The sequence below is a fragment of the Vitis riparia genome, unplaced genomic scaffold (assembly GCF_004353265.1).
Source record: "Vitis riparia cultivar Riparia Gloire de Montpellier isolate 1030 unplaced genomic scaffold, EGFV_Vit.rip_1.0 scaffold650_pilon_pilon, whole genome shotgun sequence".
NCBI lineage: Eukaryota > Viridiplantae > Streptophyta > Magnoliopsida > Vitales > Vitaceae > Vitis > Vitis riparia.
Window position 1 is genome coordinate 59,362 of NW_023269726.1, and position 13,825 is coordinate 73,186.

The following is a 13,825-nucleotide window of genomic DNA, read 5'->3' on the forward strand; positions in this document are numbered from 1 at the left end:
GAGATGAAAAGTAGAATGATCTCTAGTGAATACGAGTGACGCTAGGAAAAATGACAAAGGAGATGAGAAAGCTCAAGTAGAACGAGGAAAGTCAATGGTTTTTGCAAGCAAAAATCAGCAGCAGAGGCCAACAAGAAAAAAGGAAAGAAATTGAGATATAAGTAACACACTAACACCGTGCACATCCCTGCTGTAGGGCTGAATGTGAAGGGGGCAGAGACCAAGAGTAGGGAAAAACAGCTATAACACCAAACCAAGAGGAAAGTGTTAATGGCTTGAGGTATAGAGAGTGTACGGGTGCATTGGTCAGTGAGAGAAGCACGCTCACTGTTTGCAATAAAGCGTGAGACAGGTGATGCGAAGATGTAATAATAAAGTCTTCAGTAATTCTTGTGGTATTTTATCATGAATGCTGAATGTGAAGGGCAGAGAGTTGGTATGACATGGCTAAGCAAAAACCACCTACAAATTATCATACAAAACCAAGCAGAAAGTGTTATGGCTTTAGGTGTAGGGGGGGGGTAAGAATGCATAGCTGTTGGGATGTGGACAGCCAAGTCATGACCATTAATCCTGTTGTTAGAATCCCATCCTGTGTTGGACTGCAAAAGTCTACTAATAAAGGTGTTGATAAGGAGAAATCGCAAGAGCATTTATTACATGAATAATTATTATCAATCGTCTGGAGCCCACGATCAAGAAGAGGGTCCAGCTGGATGCCTATTCAAAAGTGTCATCAATCCTAGTATTTATTTCTTACTCTCATTCGATCCGTTACTTTATTTTTTTATTCCATTCATTTGTTTATCTCCCTTTTTGTTTTGCCCTTTTTATCTCGTTACATCTTTATCGCAATATTTATACTTTCATTAAATAACTTAATTTTTTATATATTTTAATGATGAAATTTAAAATCTTTACTTTCATATATTTTTCCTTTTATATTTTGGTTACCATTATTATTATTAAATATTAATATTACTATTAATATAATTGTTTATAATATTAATATTTTGAATTATTCGTATTATTATTAATATCATTCTTATTAATATTATCTATTATTTTTATGATTATTATTCACCTTATTAGTCATGTTTTTAATATAATAATAATAATTTTATTATATTTATATTATTATTATTAAAAAACCTTAAAAGATATTTTCTATCTTTTTATTCTTATGGTTCATAAGCTTTATTAAAAATTATTCTGTTTTTTTAACCTTTTAAATTTATATACTACATTAAAATTAATTATATTATTATTATTACCTTACTAATATTATTTTTATGATATTAATAATATAATCGCACTTGAGTCGATCTTGAGTCTTTCATGCTTGAATAAATTCTCAATCTTTTCCTTGCTCCACGTTGTTTTGAAATTTACAGGACACGTGATTACATTCTCTACCACTAAAGCAAAATTATATTTTAAAGAAATAATACATCTGAATCAAAGAACACACGTTTGATACCTAGATTTATTTTTGTGTTTAATATGATATAATAAAGTCGATAGATACTATCATCCTAGAATTGGGAATATTTCAAATATTAATATTTTCATATATTCCATCAATTTCTATGCATCAATTGATGAAAATAATTTAGTTTTACTCTACTTAATTTTATTAATTCATATCAAATTTATTAAAAAAAATTATTTATTGTTGTGCATATTTAAAGAAGTTTTATTATGCATGACTTTTGACATAATAATTATAAAAAATTAGAAAAAGAATAAAACTTATTCAACTACTCATTTGATTGAGTTGGACTATAGTTTTTCATCTAATTGTTATGCTAGGGTGGTACAGAAATGATAATTGGGGAGAAGGGAAGTATGGGAGTTTGAAGGCAAAATAACTCTTTTATATATATATATATAAATTGCACCGTATAAGTTATAACCCCTTTACAAAATTTTAATTTTAAATTAACCCCTTTATTATTGCATAAGAGTTCTCTCATAAAAAAAATTCAAATTCAAATCTCAATTATCACTGAAACTTTATTTTTGAACTAAAATCATAATTGGTAATTGAGCTTAAACTTTATTTCTAAGCTTCATTAGTATGGATAAATAATATCATTACATTTCCAAGTAAAAAAAAAATTCTTAAAATTGGAAAATTATTTTTTAGTGTTTTAAAATTTTAATTTTTTAAGGATAATTTTTATCATTTATAAGTTTGATTAGTATAGATAAATAATATTATTCTATTTCCAAATGAAAAAAAAAATCTTAAAATTAGAAAAATATATATATATAAAAATATGAGGGTATGAAGAATTTGGAAAATGATACGATGAATGTGAGAATCTTTACATTCTTTGTACCTTCTCTAATTTTTTAATGTTTTAATTTTAAAATTTTTTTGAGGATATTTTTCATCATTTTTAAGGTTAATTAGTATGGATTGCATTTTCAAGTGATTTTTTTTTTTTACATTATAAAGTTATGGGGATATGAAAAAAAAATGCGAGGATATAAAGGATGTGAGGATTCTCACGTTATTTATACCATTCCTCGTATTTTTCACACCCTCTACAATATTTTGCTATTTTAAATTTTAAATTTTTTTAAAGATAATTTCCATCATTTTTAAATTTGATTACTATCAATAAATAATATTATTGTATTTATAAGTAAAAAAATTGAAAATTTTAAAATTTTAATGGTTAAAAAAAATACGAAAAATACAAGAAGCATACGAAAAATATGAGGAAGGTATCTGAGTCCTCAAATCCTTCACACCATTAATCTTGTTGTCAGACTCCCATCCTATTGTGAGACTGTAGAAGTCTAATAATAAAGGTGTTGTCGTGTTGAAAAGTAGAAAGCATAAACGGAGTGTTCCGGCTTTAGGTGTAGAGAGGATAAGAATGCATTGGGTTGTGGATAGTCAAATCATTACCATCAATCCTATTGTCAAACTTCCATCTTATTGTCAGACTACAGAAGTCTAATAATCAAGGTGTTGTCGTGTTGAAAAGTAGAAAGCATAATAATTTTGTGGCTTCGATGACCATACCTTTATTTTTTACCCAATACAAATAATCCACGTGTAAGGTTTAGAAGAATAAAAAATTCAAAAAAACCATTACTTCAGGTTACCAACCGGTGTTGATGGATGAAAATTTCTATCGGGGAAAATTTCTATCGGGGATATTGGATTTCGATGGTCATCAAAACGAAACAAGGATAAAAAAACAAAGATTTGGCATAAACCTTGCCACCACTGGGCCAAGCTCACCCTTATATATATATATATATTATAAAAATGATTGTATAAAAAAAAATATAAATATTCGAGCGTATGGAAGAATTTGAAAAATGGTAATCTACATATTCTTTGTAGTCTTTTTCGTATTCTTCGTACTTTCTTTAATTTTTTAGTATTTTTAATTTTGAAATTTTTTTAAAGATATTTTTTTTTTATCATTTTTAAGGTTAATTTGTATGGATTGCATTTTTAAGTATTTTTTTTAATTTAATTTTATATTATAAAATCATGGGTATATGAAGAAGAATGTGAGGAAGGATAATGTGAGGATTCTCACATTATTTATATTATTCCTCACATTTTTCTTATCCTCTACATCTTTTTAATATTTTAAATTTAATTTTTTTTTTAAAAATAATTTCCATTATTTCTAAATTTAATTACTATCAATAAATAATATTATTGTATTTATAACATTGTACTCTTTAACATTTCCTTTACCACAAACTAACTTTAGAATATATTTTTCTTTTTTAAAGTTTATGATTTTGTCAGAAAAATTATTTTTAATAAGAATTCATCTAGTATATAATGTTAATTTATTGAGATGATATATTAATATAAACACTAATATAGTAAGAAAAAAATCAATGTTTATGTATTCAACTTATAATATAAGTACATTAAAGTAATATACATTACGAAATGCTTTAATTTTGTTTTTTAATAGTTATAAAATAAAAATTTTATTTTAATATTTTTTTAATAGTTATGTTGTAAAAATATTAATAAAATTATTGATATCTATTTAATAAGAAATATAAGGACAAATATTTTTATTGTAAAATTTTTTAACATTATATTGTAAAATTAAACATTTCAAAATTTATGAAATCTACATAATGAAAAGTATAATAACTTTATATTTTGAATTATTAGAATGAAACAATTATTTGTGAAATTATCATATTATATATTATTATTATTTTGGATAAGTTATTTATGATTTTTTTAAAATAATAATTAATGAAACAATAATTTATAATTAATTATTATATTATTTATATGCATTAATATTATTCTTATTTGATAGGTTATTGATGATGATGATAATAAAAAATTATTATTATTATTATCATTAGAAAGGAAAAAGATAAAATAGGGAAAATAATGATATGTTTTACTTTAAAATGGAGATTATTAAGGTATTTTTGATTTTTTGTATTTTGAATCCTTATGAACACTTATCAAAATAGATGAGCCTATGCTTGACTCACCCATATGATAATTTGAATGGTTTTATAAACAGTTCAAAACAAGCTGGTGACGCGGTTGTTTAGAAAGCACAACGGCTTGCCTTGCTTGTATTTTCAACCAAAGAAAATATCTTCAGCCTTGAATTCTTCAAATGAGTGTAAGGCGTGAATTATTACCGTGGGTCCTACAGTCTGCTCAAAACTGAAACTATGGTGAATTATTAGCTCTCTTTTCAATATTCTGAGGAAGAAAGTAACAAAATAGAGAGAATAGGAAAAGTTGAACTGTCCACAGATAAGTGTACGACGTGTATTATTACCGTGGGTCCTATAGGCTGCTCACGTCCGAAACTATGGTGAATTATTAGCTCTCTTTTCGATATTCTGACAGAAAGTAACAAAATAAAGAGATAGTTCAAGCCACAGTTCTCAATTAGGCTTTAATTATATTTTTAAAAAAATTTAAAATTTAATTAAAAATTATTCAACTACATGATTGAAATTTAAAAAATATATTTAAATAATAAATTATTTATATTTAAATTTAAAAATCTAGTTACATATTGGTTCCACCTAAGATTATATATATTTTTTAATTTCTACTATATTAATATTTAGTGAATATTTTTTGTGATTTTAATTAAATTATTAAAAATTATATTTTGTAATAAACTTTTTGTAATTAATTTCATTAACTAATTTTGTAAAAAAAAATCTATATATGATAACTACAGCTTAAGAGTATACTATTATTTCGATAAAGATAAATTTGTCATAATACAACTAAATTAATATTTTAAAAAACAACAAATTAAATATTTTAAATTAATAAATTATAAAATTTTATATATTATTTATATGTTATATAAGTTTATTATTTTAAGATTATTAATTTATTAATAAATAAAATATTCATTTATAATATCTTCTATTTATTAATTTATGTTTATTGAACTAATACTAAATTCTTAAGTTTAAATATAAATAATTTATTATTAAAGTATATATTTTTAATTTCAATAATAAATTATAATTTAATATTTTTTAATTAAATTTGAAAGTAAAAAAAAATTCTAATTAAAATCTAAGTTACCAACTTCGACTTAAAAGTATATTATTATTTTGATAAAGATAAATTTATCATAATACAAATAAATTAATATCTTAAAAAACAACAAATTAAATATCTTAAATTAATAAATTATACAATTTTATATATTATTTATATGTTATATAAAATTATTATTTTAAGATTATTAATTTATTAATAAATAAAAAATTTATAATATCTTTTATTTATCAATTTATGTTTGTTGAAGTAATACTAGATTTTAAAGTTTAAATATAAATAATTTATTATTTAAGTATATTTTTTAAATTGTAATTTAATAGTTTTTAATTAAATTTGAAAGTAAAAAAAAAAAAAAATTATAATCGAAATCTCAGTTATCAATTACAGCTTAAAATTATACTATTATTTCGATAAAGATAAATTTATCATAATACGAAATAAATTAATATCTTAAAAAACAACAAATTAAATATCTTAAATTAATAAATTATACAATTTTATATATTATGTATATGTTATATAAGTTTATTATATTAAGATTATTAATTTATTAACAAATAAAATATTCATTTATAATATATTTTATTTATCAATTAATATTAAAATTTTAAATTTAAATATAAATAATTTATTATTTAAGTATATTTTTAAATTTCAATCATAAATTGTAATTTAATAATTTTTAATTAAAAAAATTAACTAAAGCCGCTAACTAAAGCCGTAGTTATCAACTACGGCTTTAGTTAAAAAATGAAATCGCGATTGACAACTGCGACTTTAGTTCAAAATGAAATCATGGTTGTCAACTATGACTTTAGTTTAAATATGAAACCGTGGTTGTCAATTGTGGCTTTAGTTCAAATATAAAGCCGTATTTGTCAATCATAGCTTTAACTAAAATGATAAAAAATTTTTTTTTTTTTAATAATATGGTATCCGCGTGCATCAAATAGACTATTTTGACCGTAAGTTTCATTTTAAAAAAAATGACAAGATGTTACATTTTTTTTTTTTTTTTTAAATGGGCATTTTGACCCCAAAACTCGTGTGAATTATTAGCTCTCTTTTCGATATTCTGAGGAAGAAAGTAACAAAATAGAGAAAGATAGGAAAAGTTGAACTGTCCAAGATGAGTGTACGACGTGTATTATTATCGTGGGTCCTACAGTCTGCTCAACTGAAACTATTGTGAATTATTAGCTCTCTTTTTGATATTCTGAGGAAGAAAGTAACAAAATAGAGAGAGATAGGAAAAGTTGAACTGTCCACAGATGAGTGTACGACGTGTATTATTACCGTGGGTCCTACAGTGTGCTCACAACTGAAACTTTGGTGAATTATTAGCTCTCTTTTCAATAGTCTGACGAAGAAAGTAACAAAATAGAGAGAGATAGGAAAGTAACAAAATAGCTAGCTGGCTTTTAATCACTCTGACGAAGAGAGTGACAAGAGATAGAAAGATAGAGCGATAGGAAAATGATCAGAGGTTAAAGATGGGTAGCCTTTTCCAATATCATTCTCACACTAAATTACTATCCTTCCCCATATTTTAAATTTTAGTGTGGTCGCTTCTTGAACAGGCCCAACCCATATTGCCACCACCTATTTATTGGTTTTTAGGCAAAAAGCCCATCCAAATAAGCCCGCCTTACATTGCCACATGCTGGGCTCAACCTTAACCCACAAGCTGTGGACGTGTCAACACCTTGGATGAGTAATGTATTTAAGGGCCTCCTTATCCTTCTTACCATTTGGTGTGGAATTGATGGACCTCAAGTTGAGGAGATGACATGGGCACCACTCTGATGCTTATGATATCAAACAAAAGAAAATATATTATTTTCTAAAATAATTTATAATGGCAATATAATTTTTTTAAAATTATAAAATTATCCCTATGCGAGTTTGACAGTCAAATTAAAGCATTTACACACTTTACTAAAAACATAAAAGGGTTTTGCTCGTTTGTTGAGTGAAGTCAAGCTTTGGCTTTGTTATTGAATAATGAATTTTCATCTCTATTAGTGATTTTTTATTTAAAATAAAGCATTTCAAATTTATTGTTAAAAAAGGTTTCAAATTTATTTAATATAAACATTAAAAATTTTATCTTTACTTTGTTAAAAAGAATTTTTCAATTTTATTTTAAGAGAAAAGACTTCTCAGTTTTATTAAAAAATTTAAAATTTTATTATTATTTAAGAAAATATATATATATATTTTGTCTTAAAAGATGATTTTGTAAAAAAAAAAAAAAAAAAAATCTTATTTTTTTAAAAAAATTTAATTCAAAAGTTATACAATGTTATTTTAAAGAAAGATTTGACTATTTTTATTTAAAAGGATTTTGTAATTTTATTTAGAAAAAACATTTTTGATAGTCTTTTCTTAAAAAGATATTTTCCTACACAGTTTATTAAACAAAAATTTTTTTGTACAGTTTATATTTAAAAGACATTTTTGGATAGTTTATTTAAAGACTATTTTGGAAAATTTTATTTAAAAATCATTTTTGATATTTTTTTTTCTAAAATTTAAAGTCATTTTGATAGTTTTGATTAAAAAAAATATTATAACAACTTTATTAAAAAAAAATTATTTACACATTTTTTATTCAAAAAACACTTTAGGTAGTTTTTTTTTTCTTAAATATTTTTAAAAATGACCTGGCCGTTTTTATTTTATTCTAAAATGTTATTTTATTTACAAATAAATAAATAAATATACAAAACAGAACAAGGGAAAAACCCAAATAGGTAATGCTCTTGCTATATATATCTACCCCTTCACTCGTCTTTGCATCACTCACCTCACACACATTCTCTTTCTCCCTGTGCATCACCTTTGCTTTCACATTTTCAGTTAAGTGAGTCTCATACTCAACTTCTTACATTCCTTTCTTAGTTATTCTCTTGATCAAATAATGTAGTATTGTGTTGTTTTGCTTTAAAGGCATGTCATCATCTGATAAGTGAGAAGCAGTTGAAGGAGATGGGAGAAACCTGACCTCAGCCGGTTCCATCTCAAATGCCGCAACAATCTAGGCAGCAATTGTTATGAATGGGCTCATTTCTTAGGGAGAATTATGTTTTAAGGGTAGATGGACCCCAAATTAACAAAAGGTCCGTGTAACTCTTCAAATTGAGTTGAAGGATATGAAATAGTAACGGACAAATATACCCTTTAAGAACCCATATAAAATATTTTATAAAATTAAGTTAAATAATTTTTTTTCAAAAATACTAAATTGAATAAAAGTGGTTTTCAAAAATATTAAATTAATTTTTTTTTCAAAAATATTAAATTAAATAATTTTTTAAAATATTAAATTAAATAAATTTATTTTTTAAAAATATTAAATTAAATAAAAGTATTTTTAAAAAATATTAAATAACATAAAAGTATTTTAAAAAAATATTAATTAAATAAAAGTATTTTAAAAAATATTAAATAACATAAAAGTATTTTAAAAAAATATTAAATTAAATCAAAAATATTTTTTAAAAATATTAAATTAAATAAAAGTATTTTTTAAAAATATTAATTTTTTTCTCAAAATCAACAAAGGGCATTTTTGGAAATACCGAATGATAATATCCTTCAACTCAATTTCTATACTTTCATTGAGTCTTGAGCTTAATTTGAAGAGTTACACGGACCTTTTGTTAATTTGTGGCCCCATCTACCCCTAAAACATAATTATCCCTTATAGTATCAAGATGGAAATATTCAGAGATCTTCCTATTGTTGGAAAGATAAGTATACCCATTGAGGCAACGGGAATGGTACCTGTACGCTTACCTTTTATGAATATGAATGCTGATATTGGTGCTGATGATAAAGAGGAGGATATATACAATCAGCATGTACTAAAAAAATTGGTGGGTTTAAACATGTCTTTTATTTTATTTTATTTTTTTCCCAACTAACTGAGGCTCAAAATTCCAACTAATATTTACAAATCCCCATTTAATAATTTGTATGTGATTCATCACCACTCTGATCACTACCTTTCAATTGTTATAGAACCCCCATCTCACGCATGTATGCATGCACAAAGCACGTACACCTTTGTAGTAATAGATGGATAAAAACTATTTTTATGCATGCTTCCTCGTATTACTAACCTTGGTTGCAAATTGCAATACGTGATTGCTTTTATTTTTTTCTTCTATCTCATGCGTTCACTTGTGCACACAATTCATTGTTTCCAATTTCAATTCTTGCAGAATTAGAGAAGGACCATAGAAGATGTCAGCGAAAGTGGTTTGCATGATGAGTTTCTATTCTTCTTTTATTGTCTAAGGTCATCCTAATAATGGATTATTAATATTATGTAATTGGTTTGTATGATGAGTGCTTTCTCTTCTTCTTTTATTGTGTCTAAGGTCATCCTAGCTAATAATGGATTAGTATTATGTAATTGAGCCTGGGATGTCAACTATTGATGCATATGTATATCTTTGGAGTTGTTGGTATATATTTATATTATTATGAATGTGCATGTTTGTGTTGTATTGTCTTTTGTGATAGAAATTGTAATTTGCAACCGAAATTACGGGTACCTAAGGCAACATAATTTGCTTTGCAGATATTCATGTAAGAAGAAACGAGGATATGCTACAACTTTAGGAAATGTAAAAGGAATGAGCATTGGCCTTTGCAATCGTGGTTAATAGCATCCCTCCCGTAATTGAAAATGCATTTTATATTGATGGTTTGAAACACATTTTGCACATATATCACTTTTATGACAAATGTTTTAAGAGTTTCTTTTGATCCGTCTTTATTAATTTTAAAATATTTGTATGCAAATAACTTATTCTCAATAAAATTTATTTTGAATCAATGATGAAGCATCTCTTGGTTACCAAAGAGATATCCATATATATATGTAGTGATATCCTTATATAATCTTTGATCAATCTAACCTCTTTGTTGACAATTTGTTTAGGTTAATGATGGGCTTTGAAGTGGAAGAAAAAATTAATCATAGCTTGGATAAAAAAAAAAAAAAACAGAAGAAAGTTTTACTTTGTAAACTGATTTTTCTTGAGGGTCAAGCTGAAATTAAACAACACCTTCGTTTGTGAGCAAACCAAGTGGGAAGATGGAAAGGGCTCCACAAAAACCCAGCAGAGGCCTACTCAGTAGAGCCCATTTGGTTCAAGGGCCCCAAGGATCCATTTAATGCATGGCCCAATTGCAAACACCCCTGGACGAAAATAAAATTGAATCAACATTAGAATAGTGTGCTAGCACTGAAATAGCAAGCCATAACACAACTGCTTGCTCTCTGTTGTCATAGGGGTTGCACATAAGAGGAGAATGAGCAAGAGTTATACAACCGGCTACCTCCACTTGGATGGAGTCCTTTGCTAGTAAAAACTCTTGTTTTGGTTATGTAACCAGACAACAATTATAGGCTATTTAATTTAAGTAATTAAGTAGATTAAGTATACTTGTTAAAGTAAATTATAACTAAAAACCATTTTTAACTTTTAAGTGTTAAGTTAAAATAGTTGATTTGTTTTTAATCTCAATTTTTTTTTTTACCTAATTTGTCCACACTAGTGAGTATATTTTGAAATTATAATTTCACATTTGTGACTCATTTTTTATAATAAATATATTAAAGTAATCTTATGCATCTATAATTTTAACATTAACGAAAATGAAAATAAGTTAAAATCAGTTAGGATAAATATTAATTAAAATTAATGTGTGTCAATGATTTATAATAAATTTTAAGTTAACTTAATGTTGAATGCAATTTGCTACTAAACGTCAATTTATTTTTAATTTTTACTTATTTACTAATGTTTTTTACTTGAATAAAAAAAGTCAAAATATATGACTTTTCCCTTTCTATAAATTTTACTATCATGAAAATTACAAGATGATTAATGATAATAAAAAATTAAAACTTAGAAAAAATTGTTGAGATTTATCCGATGACTATTATTATTGAATGTTTGAATTAAAAATAAATTAGAAATACACACAATTATCTTGGAAATAGTGAGTAGCATAGTTGTGATACAATTCATTTACATTGTCGTAAACATAATGTAGCATAGTTGTAAACACCAAGAATAGTATTATTATAAATATTTCAAAAAATAAGGACAAATATAATAAATGATATAAATGTAAATATGATAAATGATATTATAAATATTTTAAGAAATGAGGTCGTGGACCCTGTATTTTGCAATATACATTCCCACTCGATGATGTGACTCGCTTTTTTAATTATTTGATGAAAAATATGATTTTTAGAAAAGTCTTGGAGTTGCTACTTATTTTTGTTTTATTTTTAAGAGAATACAAAATAAGAAAGAAAACTTTAAGTGTGACTCCTTATTTGAAAAAGACAGTTTATGGAAAACCAAAATCGGGTTTAGGGGTCAGGTTACCTATTGGGAAGGTACGATGGTGAGTCGTAACACCCCTTTAAGCCCTATAATAAGGTCTCTACTAAATAAAGTGAGACAAGTATGACAATTGATAAGGAAATTAATTAATAACAATGAAATGATCAAATAATTAAACAAAGCATGAGAACGAATAAATAAATGAAGTAGGAGTGGGAGCGTACCTTAGCAGAAAATAAGAATATGCTATCATGGAAATAAGGTTAGTTCATAATGATAAAATTAGTACATGTATGTCAAAGTGTAGGACAAAGATCAAACAATATTCATTAAGTATAGCAGTTGACAATTAGAAGATAAAACTCATATGTAGGCCCCCCACCAAAGCCCAATTGATTTTGCATGAATTAATCTCATAAATTTCATTGTTTCTGGAGTTATGAAAATTCGTTCATATTTATTAAAAATAGTGAAAAATGTGAAAATTATTAAAAACCAAAGAAAATTACAAGATGCATGCCTGAATAAAATATGGCAGCAAGTTTATTAAAAATTAGGTTTTGGTGACTTAGGATTTTAATGAAGAAAAGAAAAAGAAAGAAAGAAGAAAATAATAATAATAATAATAATAATAATAATAATAATAACAAATAAATAAATAAATAAATAAAATAAAGTAAAATAATAAAATAAATAAATAATTAGATAAAAGATAAATAAATTAATTAATTAAATTAGATGAATAAACAAATTAATAAATAAATTTAAAAGTTTTAAAACCATTTTAAAGACAGATTTTCGAAAATAAGTGTGAAGGATTAAAAAGATGAGAACATGTGGCCTTTGAGATTGCATCTTGAGGGTGGCCATGCATTCTCATGCGGAAATGGGCCCTAGGATGGAATTAAAATTATTTGAAAACCCCGGAATTTTGAAAATTATTTGAAAATTGAAGTTTTGAAAATTAAATTTAAAAATTTAAAAACTAAATTTTGAAAATTGAAGTTTTGAAAATTATTTGAAAATTGAAGTCTTAAAAATTAAATTTAAAAATTTGAAAACTAAATTTTGAAAATTGAAAATTTGAAAATTATATGAAAATTGAAATTTTGAAAAATTAAAGTTTTGAAAATTAAACTTAAAAATTGGAGTTTTGAAAATTAAATTGAAAATTGGAGTTTTGGAAATCATTTGAAAATTGAAATCTTGAAAATTAAATTTAAGAATTGGAATTTTGAAAAATTATTCGAAAATGGAAGTTTTGGAAATTAAATTTGAAATTTGGAATTTTGAAAAATTATTTGACAATGGAAGTTTTGAAAATTAAATTTGAAAATTGGAAAAAATGGAAGTTTTGAAAATTAAATTTGAAAATTGGAATCTTGGAAAATTATTTGAGAATGGAATTTTGGAAAATTATTTGAAAATATAATTTTTGAAAATTGGAATTTTGGAAAATTATTTGAAAATGTAAGTTTTGAAAATTGAAATTTTGGAAAATTAAACTTTGATATCAAAAGATGAATAATTAAAAAAAGGATGAGATGTGGTCATTGGGTAGTGTACTAGAAGGGTGGCCATGCATGGCCAATGCAAAAGTGGGAAAGATATAAAGGGACTAGTGGGGCCATTTTTGGCTGGTTAAGAAGTGGACCATTATAATATTTGGTTAATCTGCTCTAGTGTTTCTCTTCTGTGAACAATTTTAATAGCAACATTTTGGTTCTTATACTTTCCTTCATACACTTTGGCATGAGCATCTTCTCCAATTCTCGGTCCAACGAACAGTAGCTTAGGATGGACCAACCACTTGGCATCTAAATTGTACTTCTCCGACTCGTAGAACCCATTCCCAGATCCCATCTTTCCCCTCAAATCAATAGTTGAA